This window comes from Lissotriton vulgaris, chromosome 12 (genome assembly GCF_964263255.1).
Source record: "Lissotriton vulgaris chromosome 12, aLisVul1.2, whole genome shotgun sequence".
In the NCBI taxonomy this organism is placed as follows: domain Eukaryota; kingdom Metazoa; phylum Chordata; class Amphibia; order Caudata; family Salamandridae; genus Lissotriton; species Lissotriton vulgaris.
The window spans coordinates 196,514,507-196,536,439 of record NC_141700.1 but is presented as its reverse complement, the minus strand read 5'-3'; positions in this window follow the sequence as shown (position 1 = coordinate 196,536,439).

Here is a 21,933-nt window from a genome sequence, read left to right as displayed (position 1 = left end):
TCCACCAAGTGTCTTAATCCACTCATTTTGGTAAGTTAGTCCAGATACCGAGTGGAACAAAGGAATCAATCAACATACCCTACTCACTTTAGTCTAAAGAGAAGACTTAAGTCTATTGAGCGTAGCAATACTGGTCTCCTGGAGCAGATATATCAGATTTCCTTTAGAGCCAGGTCGCTGTGGACAAATATAGGAAAACTACATGAAGGCACATATGGTGCTCAAGAAATATCATCCTTGTCAGGCAGGTCTTTAATGATCTAATAGGATGATGAACAACTACTAATGGCTAATACCCACATGCAAAGTAGAGGCAGAACCTAACACCGTTCATAAACTTACCTCGTAAAAAACCGTCTGTAGATCCACGAGTGGCCCCAAATCCAGGTAGGATCAATACTCATAGGGGGAGTAGACGAGGTCGTCATACATAGGTTCCACAGGTAAGTAGAGCCTCTTCAATTCAGGATATAACTAGAGGAGGGTAGAAATCTGTCCTCCTTAAAATCACACTGGAAAGTATAAATAAACACGCTATAAGCCAGTGTAGGGAGGAAGGGAAATACAAACACACATCTAGCATGGCGGCCATAGATATATGGGTGAAGCCCAGGGTATCAATCTAGCAAACAGCACACTGGCAGAGGGGCATTCCAAACTTCTGCAGCTTCCTTGGTTCTTCTCCTTGGCAGAAAGGTTTCTTGTTTCAGAAGTGATCTAAACTTCTTGGGACTGGGTCCCAATATTTGTACCCCAAAATCCTTTGTTCTCTGAAGGCAGAGAGGCCTTTGCCTAGTCTAAACCAGTTCCTGAGCACTTTGTTTACATGACTCCGTCCTTCCTTTCACTGTGCAGGGCAGAGACATCAGACGCCCCACAGAAGGTGGAGTTAGCACAGGGGAGAGGAGGCACAGCTCTGGAGCACTTTGTTGACAAGATTCCTTCTCCCCTTTCACAGTGCAGGGCAGAGACATCAGACACACCACAGGGGGTGGAGCCAGCATTGTAGAGGGAAGGCCCAGACCTATTCAGGTCCCAGGTGCAACTCCTGCCTCCCATCTAGATGCAGATCTCTCTATTCACCACTGGGCTGCCCCAGCCTGTCTCCTGAAATCCCCCAGCCCTGTCACTCACAAACCCAGACAAGGAATACACAACCTAGCAGAGGCATGCCTGGACAGTTAGTCAAGAAAATACCTTCTTTCTAAAAGTGGTATTTTCAAACAAAGAATATTAAAACCAACTTTACTAAAAGATGTATTTTATCATTCTGAGTTCAGGCATACTAAATTCGAATTTCTACCATGTTCCCTGAGTCAATTAGGATTATAAGAATGTAATACTCCAACTGCCCATTCTGGCCTATGGCGAACAGGTAGCCTTCAATAGTGAAAAACGAAAATGGCTGTAATTCACTATTAGGACATGCTACACACATCAGAGCATGTCCTACCTTATAATTACAATGCACCCTGTCCTTGGGCCTACCATAGGGGTGACTAATTTGAAGGAAAGGGAAGGTTTAGAGACTGGCAAGTGGGTGCACTGGCCAAGTCGACATGGCAGCCACAGACTACACCCAGGCCTTGCAATGGCAAGCCTGAGACAAACTTTACAAGCTGCTTCTGTGGGTGGCACAACCAGTGCTGCAAGCCCACCAGTACCATTTGATTTACCAGCCCCGGGCACACATGGTGCACTGTAGTAGGGTCTGACAAGTAAATCAAATAACCCAATCATGGAATCACTAACCAATACATCAATTTAACATAGGGAGCACACGCACTGTGACACTGATTAGCAGTGGCACAGTGCCCAAAACATATAACCAGCAAAAACATATCAAAACAGAGGAGGCAATCCGTCAAAAATGGAAGGGAGATTCACGCCAATGATGTCAGGTCTAACAATGACTATGGAATCCTCCTTCTCGTCGTATCCTGTGTATACAGCAGCCACTTGAGTTTTTGGCATAATTGCTTGTTCATTATGATTATTGTGAGTCTTTAAAGATTTTGAGCAAACAGATATTTTTTTTTACCAAATCAATTGCACCAGCAGAACTGTAAACCCACTTATATGATAAATACAATAGATATTTTATTGCAAGGCCACTTTGTTGGGGGTCACTGGTCATATATGCCATGCCAACCGACCAATATCTCTTTATCTACTTAGAATGTTGTTTGGTTACCACAAACTCCTGAAACAACTTCTTAATTGTCATAGTTAACATTTTTTTACCCTCAGTTTGCTGCATTACAAGAAACCTGGCATACTGAGCCCTTTTATATTGATTGTTTTAATACCATTTCAACTGAGGCTATCCCCTCAAGGGTCAGGAGAGCCAAAGGAGGCTTGGCAGCTTTGGTTTCGGTCACGTCACACCTAATTCTAGAAAATGGTTATACTAACTCAATTTTTGTTCAGCTTCTTTGTTTCTATACAAAAGGAAAACAATACATAATAGTCATTAATTTCTATAATAATATCTTCAATAGCACCAACTACAAGGTAGTTACGATGTTAGAGGAGGAACTAGACACATTCTTGAAAGGTACTAGGGGAGATTATATATTAATTTGGGCAGGCGACTTCAAGTTCGAAAGATGTAAAATCTTAAACTGGGAATACTGTGGTTATGGGGACGATCAGGGTACCCCGTGTGCCCATTTCCCTCATAACGTCTATGGTGACTCAATTAATAGTCTAATACATAAACACAATTTAGAACTCCTGGACCCACTTGGGGAAAAGCGTGAAATTGCGGTTCGAACTTTTGTAGGAGCTCGCTCCTCATCTAATATTGATCATATCCTGATATCAAGAAATGGTAAGAGTATAGTTGAGAATTCAAGGGTACATGTAAGTACGTTCAGTGATCACCACCCACTGGTTGTGGTGTTGAAGTTAATCCTGACATACCCAGAAGAACTGTGCATGGTGCCAAATATTAGATCTCATGGAGAAAATGGCACTACCATAAAATGTTCAGGTGCAAATCCTCTATTATTTGTGGAAAACCTAGTTAAAAAAGTCAAGGTGATATTGTTGGCAGCCTGATGGAATTTTCCATTGATTTTCAGGCCATCACTGCTTTTTGTAACATAGTGGGTATCATTTCTGAAGACCTAAAACTAAAAAACAAGACACTATCTAATTGCCAGCCAAGATGGTTTGATAAAAAGTGTACTAAACTGAACCAGGAATTGAAAAAAGCTATAAAAACTACTCCTAGAGACAGGGAACTGATAATCACCCTGAAAAAGGCATATAAACAGAGCCTAAATACTAGAAAAGCAGAAATCAGAGAATCTGACTTTCACAGTGCATTTTAAAAACAAGCAATTGCGTTAGTAAAACATTCATTATCTAAAAATTGCAAAATTAAGAATGCTGGTCTGCATTGTGTACAACCCCCTAATCTTAAAATTGGCAGACTTCACCTCCTTCTTTTACTTGACTAGTGCTTTCGATCATGTTAATCATGAAAAACTATGGTTGTCTTTAAGGGAGATGGTTGCCCCAGAGGATATTGTAGTAAATCTTTTTGAAATTCACACCTTATTAACCTTATGAGTTCGTTAATGGCTCAACTGCGAATGTACTCCCCGTTTTAGAGTTACACGAGGCATACGCCAAGGGTGTGTTCTTGCACCTCTTTTAATTCCCCTTTATATAAACAATGTTGATATTACTTTTCAAAAACTGCAAGGTGATGCTCCAAAAATTGGTAATTGCTTTACGCCAGCCATCTTGCATGTAGACGATGCTGTCCTGTTATCAAGGTCAGGAAATGGGATACATTGTCTAATTGAGAACTTTACACTTTATATGAATGGGAAAATCTAATAATGAATCTCAGTAAAACATTTACAATGACCAGCAGTGGGGGGAAAACTAAACGTATAAACCATCACATGGAAGGAGTTCCTATAGAAAGAACAACTTCATTCTCTTAGTTAGGTCTCCTATTCACTAACTACGGTAGCTGGGATACCCACATAGACTGTTGCAAATTGAAATTCTTAAGAATAGTTTAAGCTATTTTTAGATTTTCACGGAAAATCATGAATAAACCAGTTAGAGAAGTTTTAACTTTATACATGAGTAAATGCCTTACATGCACCTGTTATGGAGCTGCATTATGGGGGTCAGGAAATCATATTTTTTTGGAAACTGGAGAAAACAAATTCTTGAGAAGCCCTTTAGTAGTCCCTGATTCCACCCCTGCTTATATAGTCCATAAGGAATTGTCTGTCTCTTACATTAGTCATTACTTTGGCACGGCTGCCCTCATGCTTTGGCACAGGATCTGGATCAAAAAGCAAACAAGATTCATTAGGATGATAATAATGGATTGTTTAGCCCTAGATTATTATTAAAAAAGTTCCCTGGCTCCAATATATTTACAATCTTTTAGTAGAGTGTAAGGTGGCAGTTGATTTTAGAGACCCCACGAATGTTCGAAATTATAGTAGATATGATATGATGATATGATAAAAAGGATTTTTATAGCGCACGTTCACCAACGGTTTCTTGGCGCTGAGGTAGGGAGGCGTGAGCAGAGGGGAAGGTGTGAGTTATTGGTCATAAGCCTGGGAGAACAGCCAGGTTTTGAGGGACTTTCTGAACATGTGGGTAGGACTCTCTTAGACGTAGTGAGGGTGGCAGTGAGTTCCAGAACTGGGGTGCGAGGAACGTAAATCTCACCCCCTGTGTTTCTTGCGCTTGAAGGTGGTGGGAGTCAGGAGATTTGCGTTTGCAGAGCGAAGGGTACGGCGGGGGATGTAGCTCCGGACTCTGTTGGAGATGAAGACAGGCCCATGGGAAGACAGGGCTCTATGGGTGAGGCAACCAATCTTGAAGAGGGAACGTTGCGCCACGGGGAGCCAGTGAAGGCCTTTGAGAAGAAGTTTGGCTTGGTGCGTCTTGGGTAAGCCGTGTACAAGTCTGGCCTCCTGGTTCCGAACCAGCTTAAGCCTCTGCAGCTGATAGGCAGGAATCCCGGCATACAAAGAATTAAAATAGTCGATTTGTGATATTACCAAGGCCAGGGTATCCTGAACCAGGGCCTTGAAAGAGAGGAATTTGCTGATTTTTCTGATCATGCACAAGTGAAAAAAGCAGGATGAGACTACAGAGTTTACTTGGGTCTTTAGAGTAAGGTCGCTGCTAATGAAGACCCCAAGGCTTTTGACTGTTTCAGCAGGGGTAGGTGGAAGGCCCAGGCTGGGTGGCCAGAAACTAGGGTTCCAGGTGTTTGACAAGGGCCTGGTTAATACTAGTTCAGTCTTGTCAGGATTTAATTTGAGTTGACTTGTGTTGATCCAGGTTCGAATGAACGTCAAGGTAGACTGAAAGGATTCGATTGCAGAAGGAGAGGAATTGATGGTGAAAACAAGCTGAATGTCGTCAGCGTAGTTGAAGATGGCTACGTCCCTCTTCCGTAGATCTGATATTAATGGCCGAATGTAAAGGTTAAATAGGAGTGGGGAAAGGGAAGAACCCTGGGGGACACCACAGGTAAGTTCCTTTTTTTTCCGACATGCAATCGGATAAGCGGACGGCTTGATGACGATTACTGAGAAAGGAGGAAATCCATTTTAAAGGGATACCATGGATGCCGGCGCCTTCGACAGTTCGACCAAAAGTTTGTGGTCGACCGTGTCGAAGGCAGCCGACAAATCCAGGAGGACGTGATGTTATGGTCCGCACCACGTCTCAACTCATCGTGGACTGCTAGTAAGATGGATTCCGTGGAATGCTCAGATCTAAAACCTGCCTGGTGAGGGTCCAGGTAGTGTGAGTGTTCCACCAATGTGCTAAGGCAACTTGTAACATATGCCTCCAGGATTTTACCCAAAAAAGGTAAGAGTGAGATGGGTCGGAAGTTGCTAGGAACGGAAGGATCTGCCCCTGGTTTCTTCAAGATGGGCCTCACTTCTGCCATCTTAAGAAGGGACCTAAAACAGAGACTTATAACATCAAGAGACACACTGAGAGAAAGGGTGTCCTGCACTAAACAGAAGATAAGTCCATTTTGGGAAGGGCCAGTATCATTGAGTACCCAACCATATTTATTGAGTATAGAAATGTTCAACATAGATTTTATCTAACATAATTGTGTTTGGGTAGCCTCCATCACTTGTTTGCATTTCCACAGAAGGGCAAGTGGCATTGCTCTCTGCCACATTACCCTTGTGATGGAAAATCGCCACAGTCTGCATTACATTTTATGCTTTTTTGTCCTTTTTACAGAGATATTAGGAAATATGTGTTTTGTTTATTATTTGTTGATAACAAACTGTTTTTTATAAACAGGTTTTTAACTATATTTGCAGCTTAGAAAATGAAACGATCTGTAATGCTGTTGTTGTTTTTATACAAATAGCGATTAAACAAAGAATAGATATTTCTTATTTGGAGGCCCTAACATATGAGGAATCTGGATCTTGAGATACTAAATAATTTGAACATTCATTGTGCAGCTATTGCCCCTTTTAGATCCTGTGCAAATATTCAATCTACTTAGCTGAATATGCATTACTTTGCTTTTGATTCTCTTCTGGTTATGCACTTTATGTAATAGAATATACTGGATTGACTGAGCACATGGTATCCCTGGTGGCACAATGCAAGCCGTCCTTTTTTAAATCTTGATCAGCTTATATTTATTTTATACATTGGAATAAAAACTTTTAACTGACCTGTTTTTAACTTTTCTGTTATATTGTAATGCACCTTATGTACTAGAATGCACTAGAGTGCTTGTGTACATGGTATGCTTATTGGAATAATGTATATATCTTTTTAGAATGCTTTTATGGTTGTATCGTATAAACCGAATAAAGCTAGTTTGACTTTGACTAAACTGTAGACTGTACAAGCAGTGTCATCATTAACGTTGCTAAATGTTTCTTCCACCTCATACAAATGAGCCAGCAGTATGTGTAACAATGGTGTGTCTTGGCATATGATAGAACCTTTGTTACCAACTCCACATGTCAAAATCTCATTGGGTACAAGCATTTTATTCAGGCACTCGATTTGTCCTCAATTGTCACCACTCACTGACATGACTTAGGTTGTTGCATCTCATCTCCTTTGTTACACATAATCATTTATATGTTTGAAATGCTCAAACAAGTGTTGAGGGATGCAGAAAGTGGATTTCCGACAGGTTGGAATCTGCACTGTGAGGACTTTAAGGGGGAATTCATTAGCTTTATGTATGATCCTCAGGGTCAGTTTGTTCAGGACCTTTTCTTCCTTTTTAAGGAAGCAATGCAAATTAGCTTCATGCAAAGGGCCAAACAGAATACATAGAATGCCCAAATGCCATGGATTTGATGATATTGACAATGCTACTGCCATTGCCAGTGGCAAGAAAACCAATCTTGGAAACTCCTGGATTCAAGCCGTTTGCATATATTGACATTACATGTTTCCAGGATGTTGGCAGCTCTGTGTGCCTTTCAATTAATAACCTTACAACTGGTGCACACAAATTAGCACCTTGGATAGCAACAGTAGTGGTGATCGCTAGTGATAACTTTTTCTTAACCCCCTTGAAGGGGACCCAGTATGAACTGATGTACATGCAGTCTGTAGCCAGAATACAGGCCCACATGTCTGTAGTGAGATGGATGGACTTCACATCACCCCTCATTGCACCAGTAATCTGATCCCAGTACTTTATGTTGTAGTTATGACAAACTAACAGTTGTTACACATAGGTCTGAGAAATTCCAGAAATGTGTCTTATACACCAAAGTGAAAAGGGAGTAGGATAAGCGCCAATATTTTTGCCAGTTTACCATTGCAAAAGGTGTGCACATGTCAATTTTAATAGTATTGAACATCCTTGCTGACTGTAGCCTTTTTTTATTAACTATCCCATTTAGTGACGTCCACTTCAGGGTGAATGAAACCGTGTATCCTTGGCATTATTTTCTCCTAACTTTTTGCCTTCAGATCTCCTGCTTTTGCAGGCATTGTTTTTGCTGGCCTTAGTTCACTGCACACTTTACCACTGCTGACCAGTGCTAAAGTGCTTGTGCTCTCTGCTCAAAATATGGTAACATTGGCTTATACTCAAATGGAATATTTAATTTACTTATAAACCCCCAGTAAAATGCACTACTATATGTGCCTGTAAATTAAATGCTACTAGTGGCCCTGCGGCATTAATTGTGTTACCCACTTAAGTAATCCTTTAAACATCTTTCAGGCTTGTCATTGCAGAGTCTGTGAGTACAGTTTAACCTGACATGTCAACCTGGCAAAACATTTTTAAATGCACTTAATTTTCCCATAGGGTGAGCCACAGACAGCTCAGAGGGTAGGATGCAAGTATTTAAAAAGTAGGACAAGCACTTTTAGGTTTTACTTGTCCTGATAATGAAAATCTCTTGGAGTTGCCTATTACATTTTATAATTGTAATTCCCGAATGGGGAGAAATACCTGGTTCATGTTTCATGTCTCTGCAATCCTAATTTAAGATCTTAATTCATGGTGAAATTCGGATTGTAAATTGCAATTGTGAAATTGTCAGATTAAAACGTAATCATTAATATATCTTCTATGGTTTTGACACTGCAACAACTCAAAGTATTGAACAAAGGCACCTCTTTTGTTCCCTACATACAACACTGTATTGATATTGAGTGATGTATTGACCAATGGCTCAATTTGGCATAATAGACTCCATTTTCTGTGCTGATTCCATTTTGTGCAACAGGCTCCATTTTCTGTGCTCGCACGTAGCTGCAAAGTGAGAAGGGCATGTTTATGCTCTTCACTTGTTTTTCGCTTCTCACCTATCAGAGTGAACTGGAACATGTTGTGTCGGATGCGTGCTTGGTACCTTTCAGAGAAATGTGAAGAATGTACAGCTCTGCCTCTGAGTCAAAATATGGGAGCTTAGCCAGCCTCCGTCTTGACCTTGATGCAGACCAGTGCAGCCAGCTCGTTTTTTTTCTAATAGAAGGGGGCGAGGTTTCTAGAATCTTTGCCTCACATTGAGTAAAGGTATTAAAGCTGGGGACAGTTAGAAGCTTACCAGAGAATAGACGTATTGCTGTGGAAGTGACGGAACTTGAGTTCCGACTGAACTCCTTCCTGGGCTGTCAAAGGGTTTCTCCAGCTTCAGTTGGCAAGGATGTCGCATGATCGATCTGTGAGGTGTTCCTTACTTTATGTTGGAGCCGCCAGAGAGCGCCAAAGAGCCAGAGAGAAGCCAGAGAGTAGCAGCAGTAGTAGTGTGCAGTAGGACGCCTGGATCACCGAACTGCGAGCCAGAGCCGCCGCCGCCACAGCCGCCACAGTCCATCACAGCCATCGGGAAAGCGGCAAGCGGTAAGCAGTAGGCGTTAGGCGAGGTCCGGCCTCCAGGCATTCCCGCCGCCGCCACCTCCGCCCTCTGTCATTTACAGCCGCGGCTTCATCCACCAGCCGCGGCTTCACCCGCGGCTCCACCGGCCACAGTGGCGGCTGGCGTTACAGTGTTACAGTGTTACAGCGGGCGTTACAGCGTTACAGCGGGTGTTACAGTGGCGGAAATTGCGGTGAGCTCCATAAGGAGCGGTAGCTTAAAAAACACACAAGCACACAAGTGAAGCGGCGGACGGCACAAGACTGCACAAGGCACAAGACACAGAAAAGCAGAATACAAACCGCTAAGCAAGCGGCATCATCGCCCCTGGCCCACAGGCACTTACCATTTCCCTCCTCATTGCCTGTATTCCCCCTGCCCCCCACCCCCCCCCCCCACCCAAAGGGAGCTGCCGGACCAGCAGACTTAACTACAGGTCTGCGCATAGGGGAAGAGCACCTGGGGGGGCAGGGTTGTCGTGCAGAACGGATTTCACCGGCGCCACCGTCAAAAATTCCCTACAACCCTCCACAGGGCCCGGAGGCCAGGGGGCGCCAAGCCAAGCCTAGCGCTGCCCGCATCAACGGGGGTCACGGGCACGACGGGGGCACAGTACCCAGCAGCAGGACAGCGGTCAGCGGCCAGTAGGTCAGGGCCAGAGCCTCCAACTACAACTCCCCGCAAAAGCACCAGCTGACCCACTGCAGAACTATAACCAGAGCACAGAGCCGCAGAACATCACCCAGCCGAAGTTGAACTACGCTCTCCCCGTGGCTAGGGAGCCGCCACAGTTTTGGCATACAGCTTAGTCCTCCTCCCGGGCAACAAGCGCTTGCCTACCAGCATAAGCACAAGCACTGGATTTGCAGCAGTAGGAGAGGCTAGGGCGCCTTTCAACCCAGCAGGAGCCTCCAGGAGACCCCAGGAAGCCCCCACAGATCCCTTTTTACCACGTGGATTCCACCAACCAAGCAACCAAGCAGCAGCTGTTGGGTCCCGGCAAGCTACCCAAAACCAACTGCAAAATGAGGACCAGAAACTCCACCCTAATCCAATCCCAGGAGAGGACCCGGCCACACAGCTTGGCCAAGAGACGGAAAGCAAAGCTATTTTATCCCCCAGTATTAGAACTAGGGGGGTCTTACCAAGGCCCAGGGCCCTGGGATGGGGAACACTCAGGATCAACGGGTGCGACTGGGGCAACTCCAACCTTCCCGGGACCCCACATCGACCTCATCGTGGAATCGCCGGCTCACTTCCCCATATCTCAACCCCCGACTGACTTCACGGGGAAGCCTTATAGCCCCCAGAAGTTAAATGCGCACAAGGCTAAGCTCAGCACTAAAGAACGCTCAAATTGCGCCGTGGGAAACAGAGATATAAGAAGCTTTTTGAGCCCCAAAGCAACCTCCCCTCCCACCAGCTCTAGGACCTTGAACAGATCACCTACCACGCAAGTAAGGGAGGAAGGGCCGAGCCCAACACTCGCGAGTCCTCAGGCCGCCAGGATTCCCCTCTCACCAACAGTACTTACCCTCAAGAGCGGAATACCTCCTAAAACTACGGCCCACCCGATCAAACACAACGGACATGATCCTTCCTACACCAGAGGATTGTCAGCGGAGCATCCCTCCCTTAATCAATGCTAATAAGTTTGACACCTCAGACAGCACCCATGATGACAAGAAAGGAACAATTCCCCCTATCATAGCGATGCACGCAGGACCGGCCCACGGAACACCCTCTACAAAGGGAGGAGCAACCAGACAACCCCTCGCCAGGACCCTAAATCAGCTACTGAAGTCGCCAGGACCGGGCCCCCCGGAACATGATAAAACGGTCCCGCCCCCGCTCCCTGACAGCGGCTCCGTAAACACAAATCATCTATCACTGATCAGCGAAGCCCTCCTCTCAATGACAGGTGCAGCGATAATGCACGCGGACAAGCTTGATGTCCAGATCAATATCCTACAAATAGTGGCTAACCTGATCTCTGGGATAGACTCAAAACTGGACAACTTGAAGGCTCTGATACGCAGAGCGCAGGACAGTGCGCAATTCAAGCCAGAGTCATGTAGTTGCAGTCCGATCCTGCACAGCCTAGAAAAACTCCCAAACATCATGACCACATTAATAGAGGATCTTAAGGGCGAAGCAAACAAAAAAAACTGCCAGACGAGCTTGCCTTTAATCACAAAGGATTCTACACAGGCACACTCCATGGACAATGGCCCAGCAATCCTCTGCCCAAGCACTCCGAAAAAGACTGCTTCCATGGCCTCGATCACAACGTCCACCGCTCATGGAACAAGAATTCCCCCGAGCAAGGCTAAAAACCCAGTCCTTCAACAAACCCTTAAACCGATCAGCCCAGAGTCGCAAAACCTATCAAGGAAAAATAAGAAAAAACTAAGAAAACTCAACAAGGAGAAGAAAAATAACGCATATGCCACCAGCGTTATTCACAATTGGTTACGACCCAATAAACAGCCTCCCGGTAATACCATAACAGTTGAAACACCCAATCAGGGAGCCAGCACGCACATTGCAGAAGTAATCGAACCAACCACGGGAAATCCACACATAGTTACTTCAGCACCGGAACTAAGCTCGCCAGCCCTCTTTGTGGCTCCCCAACACGCTACAGTTCCGACAAGAGGAAAATATGCGCACGAATCACAGGCACACAACCTTGATGAAGCAAACAAACCCACGCCACATGAGCGGGAGTTCCACCATACAAGTTATGAGCACTCTGGGCAACATCAGTGCACACCGAACGGAGCACTAAAATCTGACAACACAAAAACCCCCAATGTCACCATTGGAGATCCTCAGAGGGCCCCCCCGGGTCAACATGCCTTAAATTGGAGCACGCCGTGAACAGGCTATGGAATAACAGCCCACCCTGCTCAATGCCCACTGAGGCGCCAAAACTTACAACAGGGTTAAAACATCAGATAAACTCTCACCAGCCCGGCCCGACACCGCTACTCCCAACTGGCACTCAGGGTAAAACTCGGCCCAACGAGGCTAGCGTAAGCTTTGCAAGTCAAGAAAGCGCGAATGAACGGAAAATACTGCTACACCCAGAATACACCTCGCAAGGAAAATGGGACATCCTCAACCGCAGTAACCTTTTAACACTCTGCGCAAACATCCCGGGACTCGAAGACATAAAAACCACAGATATCGAAACCATCTCTTTCCTGCCCCCGGATGCGGAGGAAAAAAACGAAACAACGGAACTAACTTTCATCAGCCCAGCCCTGGCGGAGGCACTGAGAAGCCAATATTCTCTACTGGAAAGCTGGGGCATAAAGATAAAGGCAAAACCGGCACAAAAATATCCCTCAATTTTAAAAACCTTGATGACACACTCTAAGCTGGACAACCAGGAACAGGGAGTGGCAGGAGTCACACGTGCAAATGCTTCCTCGAACTACAGGCCAAAAGTTGTGTCCGTCCTCCAGGGATGTAAAAGCAGCATAAATACTAGTGCAATTAATGGAACCCCAATCAAGATTACAACTAATCCCAGCCAAGGAAATCGACTGTGCATAACCAGGGGCCATGCAAGCAATGATTGGTCCTGGTTGTCATCAGCACTAAATTCCAGCTCCTAACACACTTTGCACTGCAAATTCAGCCCGATCCTACCAACACACTCCCATTGAGCGAGTAAAAACTTTAGACAAAAAGAGAATTATCGAGAGCTTAAAAATTCTAACGTGGAACGTATCAGGCCTCAAAAAACTGCTACTGAATCAAGCCGCGGTGAAATTCTTGGAGGAAGCAGACATCATATGCATACAGGAAACTTGGCTGACCCAACTGCTGTCGCTAAGAGGATATGCAGAATATGGCAAAGCAGCAAAAAAGAATAACACATTTGGAAGACCCTCGGGGGGGACCTGCGTCTATATTAAACACTCGTTGAACATAGAATTCATGGAACTTCATAACCAACCAGACACCCTTCAGGCGGGCATTTTGAAATTCCCCCACCCCAACAACGGCACTGCTCCAATATTATTAATCAACATCTATCACAACACGCAGGAGAACACAGCTAATTCGCTCACACTTGCAAAACAATTAGAATCCTTACTGCTACACCACTCATCATTAGACTGTATCATCCTCGGTGACTTTAATATCCATAACATAGGGGTCTCTTCTGAGCAAAAACAACAGCGCGGGCCGCCAAAGCACTCAATGAACTTTTAAAATCCTACAATCTGGCGACGGCGCACACAGTGCTCTTAAAGAACACCCCGGGAGCCTTGGTCGGTCCTACGTACAACAAACAAACGACGATCGACTACATCATTCTAAGCGACAAACTGCAAACTCAAATGACAAACTTCATTGTACACCAACGCAACGACAGCGACCATGCAGCTCTAGCAATCACCATGAATTTATCAGTGAATCCACGACATAGGCCCGTATGCATTGGAGAAACGGACGGCCAAGAATTAATAAAGCTGCCCAGAAGAATCAAATGGGGACAAGTAGCCACCGCATCTTTTAACAACTGGGCAAACTCGTGGGCAGGTTGGCCACTGCGCAAACACAGCCATGATGCAATAGCAATATGGGATGGAATCACCGCCACCTTAGCGGCAATACTTCGGGGACGCGGGGACAAACAAACGACAATCTACTGGCATCCCCCGACGGCCTTTGGATTTAATGCAGAAATCAAAACAAGTGCAAAGGATTTAAATAAAAAAAGAAAAGCCCTCAGTAAAAACCGCTCAATCACAAACAAAATACAACTGCAGGAGGCGGCAAAGAGCCACTCCAAAAAAGTGTGGGCTGCAAAGCGTAACCATTGCGAGGCTCAGTGGCTGAAAATCTTCGATTTGTTGAGCCCCGGGAAATCACAGGAGTTCTGGAGTTACATAAGCCATCTTGGTCGAGGCACAAATCACAAAGAAAACTCCCTTGAGGCAGCAGCCTGGGTCTCCCATGTAAAAGCGCTCTACAACGAAGAACGATCAACCAATCAGCCACTCGACATGCCCCCACTAAGAGTGAACCCGGCTCTAATCATCGAAACATCGCCCCCTCCCGGAAAATCTCTAGTGTCCAAAATACTAAAAAAAATCAGACCAAACGGCGCACCGGGCCCCAATGGCCTCCCAGGCCACTTGTTCAAATCAAACATTGAATTCTGGTCCGAAAATCTGACCCATCTATACACTGACTGCTGGCTAACGGGGGATGTGCCGGACTCATGGCGAGGCTCGCTCTTGCACCCAATCCATAAGAAAGGGACTAAATCGGATCCAACCAACTATCGTATGATTGCTCTCCTGGACATCGAGGGCAAAGCCTACGCCAGTGCCATCCTGAAGGACCTCACAGACTGGGCAAGCGAAGAAAATCTCCTGCCATTCTGTCAAACCGGCTTTAGACCAGGGTCCTCGACCGTAGATAATATCATTGCACTCTCCTACCTAGCCAATCAAGCGCGGGCGCGTAAAAGCCTACCATTATTCGCCTGCTTCATCGATTACTCAGCTGCGTTTGATGGAGTAGATCGCATCATCCTATGGAGAAAGCTGGTCCACTGGAACATCGACCCTTCTCTGTTAAGAGCGATACAATCCTTATATCAAAACACCTGGGTAAGAATCAAACTTTCAAGTGACTCTGCAACAGACAAGATTGAAACGAACCGGGGCTTAAAACAAGGGTGCGTGTTGGCACCCCTGCTGTTTAATCTATATACAGCAGACATGGAGACAGCCCTGTCGGGGGCCGCCTTAGCAACACCAAAGATAGGTGCAACCAAAATTCACTTTATGCAATACGCGGATGACCTCGTAATCCTGGATCACACAAAAATAGGGCTTCAAAAGGCACTCACCACCCTGGCAACATACAATAACAAAAACAGGTTGGTAACAAACCCGACCAAGTCAAAAATAGTTATCTTCGGACACTACCCCAAAAAAACAAGAGCAAAATGGAGCCTTGGCCACCTGACCTTGGACAGCACTCAGAAGTATACATACCTGGGGGTCTCCTTTCACGAATCGGGGTTGTGTGGCATCCACCTAAAGCAAATTCAGGGCAAAGGGAAGACCATCACCTTCGCCCTATGCAAATTACAAGCCTCCTTACACAGCCCATCATCAACTGCCATCCAAAGAGTCCTCAAGGCCAAGTTAATGCCGGCCCTCAATTACGCACAACAGGCGTATCCAGGAAAACTGAACAAGGAGCTGGAAAAAATTCACTGCGGGGCATACAAGAGATTGTATCATTTACCAAAATGTACAAGAAACACTCTAATTCGCCTGGAATTTTCACTCAACCAACAAAATCTGGAAGAGATGGCAGCTTTAAGCAAATATTACTACTTAACAACAGCGGCACGTGACAACACACTGAAGGCCGTCTTGAAACATATCTTCATGGCACCCGGGAACCCCTGGTCAGCTACCATTGAAATGGCAAAAACCCAACTTAACCTGGCGATCGAGTCGTGGAATCCAGACCTTGTCAACTACACGGCCATCAAACACGCGATAAAAAAGCAAGTGCGTGCCTGCTCCCGGGCCTTGGACCTTGAGTCTCTCGCAAAAAGAGCCTTCCATGAGTCTCTATGCTTGCCACACACTGCGTACAACCCCCGAAACCATCTCATGCAGGCCGTGGGTCTCCCAGCTCTCCAAAAGATCCTAGCCTACAGACTGCACCCCCTCCCGCTCAAAGAACTATACCATCCGGGAAATGCGGGCACGGGAGCTCAGGAATGCAGACTCTGTAACTACAAACGTGAGTCATTGGCCCACTTACTATTCTGCTGCCCTGCCCTACGTGCACCCCGCACCCTCTACCTCAGGCCCATCCTTAGGGACGCGGGGACACGCACAGCCAAGGAGGCAATCCAACATTTATACTCCTTGAGCATAGTAAAACAGATGGCCGCATTGGGAAAGTTTATACAACAGACCCGGTCCGTGCTGATGGCAGCCAAGGGCGCACAGGAATAGAAACATTGTTGCGGGACACTGGGTGGCACTTACAGGTCCCTGACTGCGTGTGCCATTTTGAACTGTGGGAACTTTTTATAAATGCTTGCCCGCAGAAACTTTTTTGGTTTTAACTTTTGTAATTTTATATTCTGGTCTTAATGTAATGGTTTTAAGTAACCACACAATAAAGTTATTCATTCATTCATTCATACTTTATGTACATAATTTATAAGTTTCTTTGCTCTGTGCTACATGTATATATGCTGCATTTTATTCTGGCATTACCCATGAGTTACTTGATATTTGAGAGTCTGCATTAACTGATATATATTTTGCCTTCCATTCTAAAGTATAGAATTAATAAACATGTGCATGTCACCATAAATGCACCTGAATGTGTCTTCTTGCCTCGCCTTAAGAGAGTGATGGATCTTGTTTTATCACCTCGTCCTTTGGGAGTGCTGTTCAACGTGCTGTTTAAAGGTGCCGTAGTGCATATGCCTCCTCTTGGGAGGGCAGGGTCCAGGTGTGTCCTATTGTTTCACTACATCTTGCCATCACTTGCAGGATTCGAACAAAAAAAACTAAAAGGGGAAAAGAAAAATATTTTCTAGAAAACCGAAGACAGATTCCCAAATAACAATTGAAATACCTGGATGGGAGGCAATCCCATATGCTATGCTTGCCCATGAGTGGTCTCATTGCGCTGGTTTGAGTGAGAATTAAAATGTGCTTATCCTAAAATGCATGAAAAATGTGTTCAGCTGCAGCACAAATATGAAAAAATAGAGAAACAGTTTATTGAAGCCAAAAATACCTCAACGATGTTAGCCTGTCAGAATAAGTTATTACTATGTAAGTTGGAAACTTACCAGACTGTGGCAGAACAGGCTGCGGTTCGCATTGTACAATACAAGTACAAGAAAAGGAGGGGAAGGGTTAACAAGAGAAAAGTACATTTAGCTATTGCAAAGGTAGAAATTGACTGAGACCCTGAAATGTGGGATGGAAATATTTGGGATTCTTCAGAGTTGGCAGCCAGGGTGAGTCAGAAGGACGCAAAGTGGTGCAGGCGCAACCCATATATCGTCGTAAGATACAGGGTGGGCCAAATTACCCACAGGAGTTTGCAATGGATTGTATGGAGGATTTTACTCAGCAGGAAACTAATGATATTTCAGACAGATTCCGACAAAGACCTGGAGAATCTCTGCTTATGTGGATGGTGCAGTTGTTTGATATGGGCACCTCTGGGGTGATGTTAGATCTTGGAGATGCAGTGACATTTTGTACACTCAGTAGTGATTCTACAGTGCTGGAGCATTTAGGAATGACTGTGACAATAATCAGATCAGCCTGTTGCAGTTGGCAGTGGTTGGATGTAGTCATAAATATCCAACAGAGTCAGACTGGCCAGTGAATGGTACTTGGTGTACACTGAGAGATGCTATACAGAGGCTTAAGGAGGAGGTGATGAAAACTGCTATTTTCCTAGATAATGCACATAAGTTGATGGATGGGCTGTTGAATGCGTCTGTGGGAAATATACTAATCCATTCAGCTCCTCCTGCACACAAACAAGTGATGATGACTTTGCTAATTAATCAGACTGGTAATAATTTGGCGCAGGTGGTTGAGGCAGTCGTGAGTTGGGAGAGCTGGGGGACGGGATAGAGACTGAAAGAGATTCCCGGTCTGAGACTCGTACAGACAATAACAGGCTGTCTAGTAGAGACATGTTTTTGCTTTGTTGAAGGATGGAGTGGAGAAAGAGAAGATAGATGGGAGAGAGACTAAAAGTCTGTAGGAGATGTATCGGAAAAGAGGTTTAGATAAAAAGGAAGGAAGCAGGAGAGTGAATAAACAAAATAAAATGCGAAGAAAGCCATATCTGGATGAGGAGGAAAAGGAGGGTGAGAGAGCTGCCCACATGAGTACGAAGAAAGGGAGAGATTCTGAAAGAGAATAGCTCAGTGAGAACCTAAGGGAGGAGGAATTCCTCCCTCGATGATATGACAGGTTGTACACGGATTTGACCTGGCCAAAGGTCCGCCCTCTTCGCTCGAGCGAACAAGGCCTTTTAGTAGTGCCTAGGGCGAGGAAGGCAAGACAGGGCAGTAAAGCTCTCTCAATAGCTGGACCGTCTCTTTGGAACAGCCTTCCTAATTCCTTAAGGCTTTGCACAGAATACCTTCCTTTCAGGAAGATGCTAAAGACCTTCCTTTTCAGCTTTTAGACAGCTTACGTTCTCCCGATTGCACTGTGGCAGATGTCAAAAGCGCGGAGATGCTCCCACGGGAGTCGATACCAGCGCTATACAAAAAAAAAAAAAAAAAAAAAAAAAAAAAAAAAAAAAAAGGTTGACATATTGAAAGCAGATTAGGAAATATGTCAAGCTCCGGTACAGTGATGGGCTCGCAAAGACAATAGACCTTATGTTGACATAAAAATTCATTGGAAACATCGTAATGTTCAGAGGGCTCGAGCCCTAGTAGATACCAGAGCGGAGGCCACATTGATATATGGGAATCCCAAAAAGTTTAAAGGACAGTATTTCGCAATCACAGGCTTAGGAGGAAAAGAGACACCAGCAGTGCAGACAAAGGTTGAAATGAAAATAGGAGAATACCAAAAAGAGAGTACACTGTATTGACTGCCCATCTCTGAATATATTATTGGAATTGATATCTTGGAGGGAATGACTCTGTATTTGGAGGATGGGTACTATCAATTTGGATCAAGGCAGTACATTTCAGTTGGCGCCATAAGGGTGGGTCGCTTGAAGATTCCTCCGGTGAAGGTGCCCCAGGCTACTAAGGTAATTAATTTGAAACAGTACAGAATTCCAGGGGGGCATGAGGAGATCAGTGCAACCATATAAGACTTGATAAAGGCAGGGGTGGTGACTCCAATCACTACCGCCTGGAATAACCCCTTGTGACCTGTGTGTAAAAGTGACAATACTTGGCGCATGACAGTTGATTATCGCAAATTGAACAAGCATAAATCTCCTTTGACTGCCACTTTCCCAGATACTGTTACTTTAATTGAGAGAATACAAAAGCATCCTGGGAATTGGTATGCGACTATTGATATTGCCAATGCTTTCTTTTCTATACCAATAACCCCTGAATGCCAAGAGCAAATCAGTTTCTCATGGAATGGTAGACAATTAACATTTAGAAGTCTTCCTAAGGGGTACTTACACAGCGCTACTATCTGTCACCGACTGGTGGCAGAACATTTAGATGAAGTACCAGGTATTCCCGGAGTACAGCTTTGCTATTACATTGATGATGTGATTATACAGGGAGAGACACAAGAGCAGGTGCAGATTCTGCTGGAAAGGATTGTGGAGCATTTGCAGAGCAAAGGGTGGGAGATAAATCATACCAAAGTGCAGGACCATCTCAATGTGTGAAGTTTTGGGGTATTCAATGACATTAGGATCACAGAGAGGTGGTGCCCCAGGTGAGACAAAAGATTAAAGAATTTGCTGTGCCACGAAATAGAAAGTAAGCCCAGAGGTTCATTGGTTTGTTTGGTTTTGGGAGACAGCACATCCCTCACCTGAGACAGATTCTGGCCCATTTGTACAAAGTTATGCGAAAGAAAAATGCATTTGAATCGGGAGAGCAACAGCAGATTGCATTTGAATTAGCACAAGAAGCTAGACAGCATGCTTTACATTTGTGGCCAGAGAGGGAGGGGGATGTTGAGCACAATGTGACAGTGCAAGGACTGTATGCTAATTGGAGTCTGTGACAGAGGCAAGGCAAGATGAGGGAGCCTTTAGGATTTTGGATAAAGAAATAGCCAGATGCTGGAGAGCGGTACACTGCCTTTGAAAAACAGTTGCTTGCATGTTATTGGGCCCTCGTGGATACTGAGTAATTGACCCTAAGGCACGATGTCATTTTGAGAGCTGAGCATCCTATAATGCAATGGGTGATGTGTTCCCCCAAGACTCATAGAATAGGACATGCACAAGAGGCTAGCATAATCAAATGGAAGTGGTACATACAGGATAGGGCCCAAGTAGGTCCCAAAGGCACTGCAGTGTTGCATGAGCAAGTGGGGCAAGCCCCAATGGGAGATACAAAGATGTTGCATGATGTACCCGAGATACAGGAGTCTCCTGTGAAGTCGGGTAAGCCATTTGAAGAATTGTCCTTAGAATACAGGAAGCATGTGTGGTTTACTGATGGTTCAGCCAGGTATTTAGGGGATAAAAGGCACTGGAAGGTGGTATCATGCAATCCTGTGACCAAGAAATTGTTGACCACTACCGGAGAGGAAAAGAGTAGCCAGGTTGTAGAACTATACGCTGGGTATCAAGCTTTGAAACAAGAATTGCCAGGAAAATGTCATATTACACTGACTCGGTCCACTGCCAATGGGTTAGCCACTTGGCTCCCCATGCGGCATGCTCATAACTGGATGATAAATACAAAGGAAGTGTGGGGTAAAGAACTGTGGAAAGAGATCTGGACCATGTTTCCACAAAGCACAGTTACAGTCTATCATGTAGATGCTCACTGTTCCATCGACTCACTCGTCCGCTGGTTTAATTCTCTCACAGAAAAAGCTAAGATTTCAGAGGCCGAGGTGGCAACGCAAGATTCTGACCTGGTTGGGATTGCAAAGTGGGCACATCAGAAGTGCAGACACTTTGGAGAACAGATTAGTAGCAGGTGGGCAGAGAATAGAAGGATACATATTCCCCTAGCTCTGATTAAAACTGCGATCTTACAATGTACTGTTTGTCAGCAAACCCGACATAGACGAGTCCCCCAAATAGTGAGAGGCCAGTTAGGCAGAGGAAAATTACCAGCACAGATCTGGCATATTGATTACATTGGGCCCCTGCCAACTAGTTGAGGATGTCAATATGTGTGCACAGCCGTAGACACATACTCTGAATAATTGATAGCATTTCCATGTAAACATGCTACTCAGTTGAACACATTGAAAACATTAGACTTGCTGATGGAATTCCATTACAGATTCAAAGTGACAATGGGTCTCATTTTAAAGGCAAATTAGTGCAGGAGTATGGTGTACAACACAACATTGAGTGGGTCTTTCATATTACTTATTACCCGCAGACTGCGGGTTTGATTGAATACATGAATGGATTGTTGAAAGATCAATTCAGAAAGTTGTCTGATGGGTCATTGAAAAGTTGGAGAGATAATTTAAATTAGGCACTGCAAATGCTGAATAATAGAACCTTAACAAATGCAGACACACTCCTTTGATGTGAATGCTAACCCCAGCCTTGCAGATTCAGCCTCATGTAGCCACCAATACCATTCTCTACTGGGAGACAGTTCCTGGAGCTCTGGATCCATACCAGGTGACACCGGAGGCTGCAGGTCTTGATCTACTCCTCTACTCCTCACCGCCGGTCCCCATGAGCCTGAATTTGTAAATAAAACACCCAAATATGTAAAAATGCTTGTGGAGTCTACCCTATTGTCCCCCAGAGTAATGCTATTACATTTGTTTCTCCCCTTCCCACATGTCATAACAAATGTTTTTTTAGCATTTAGTTTCAG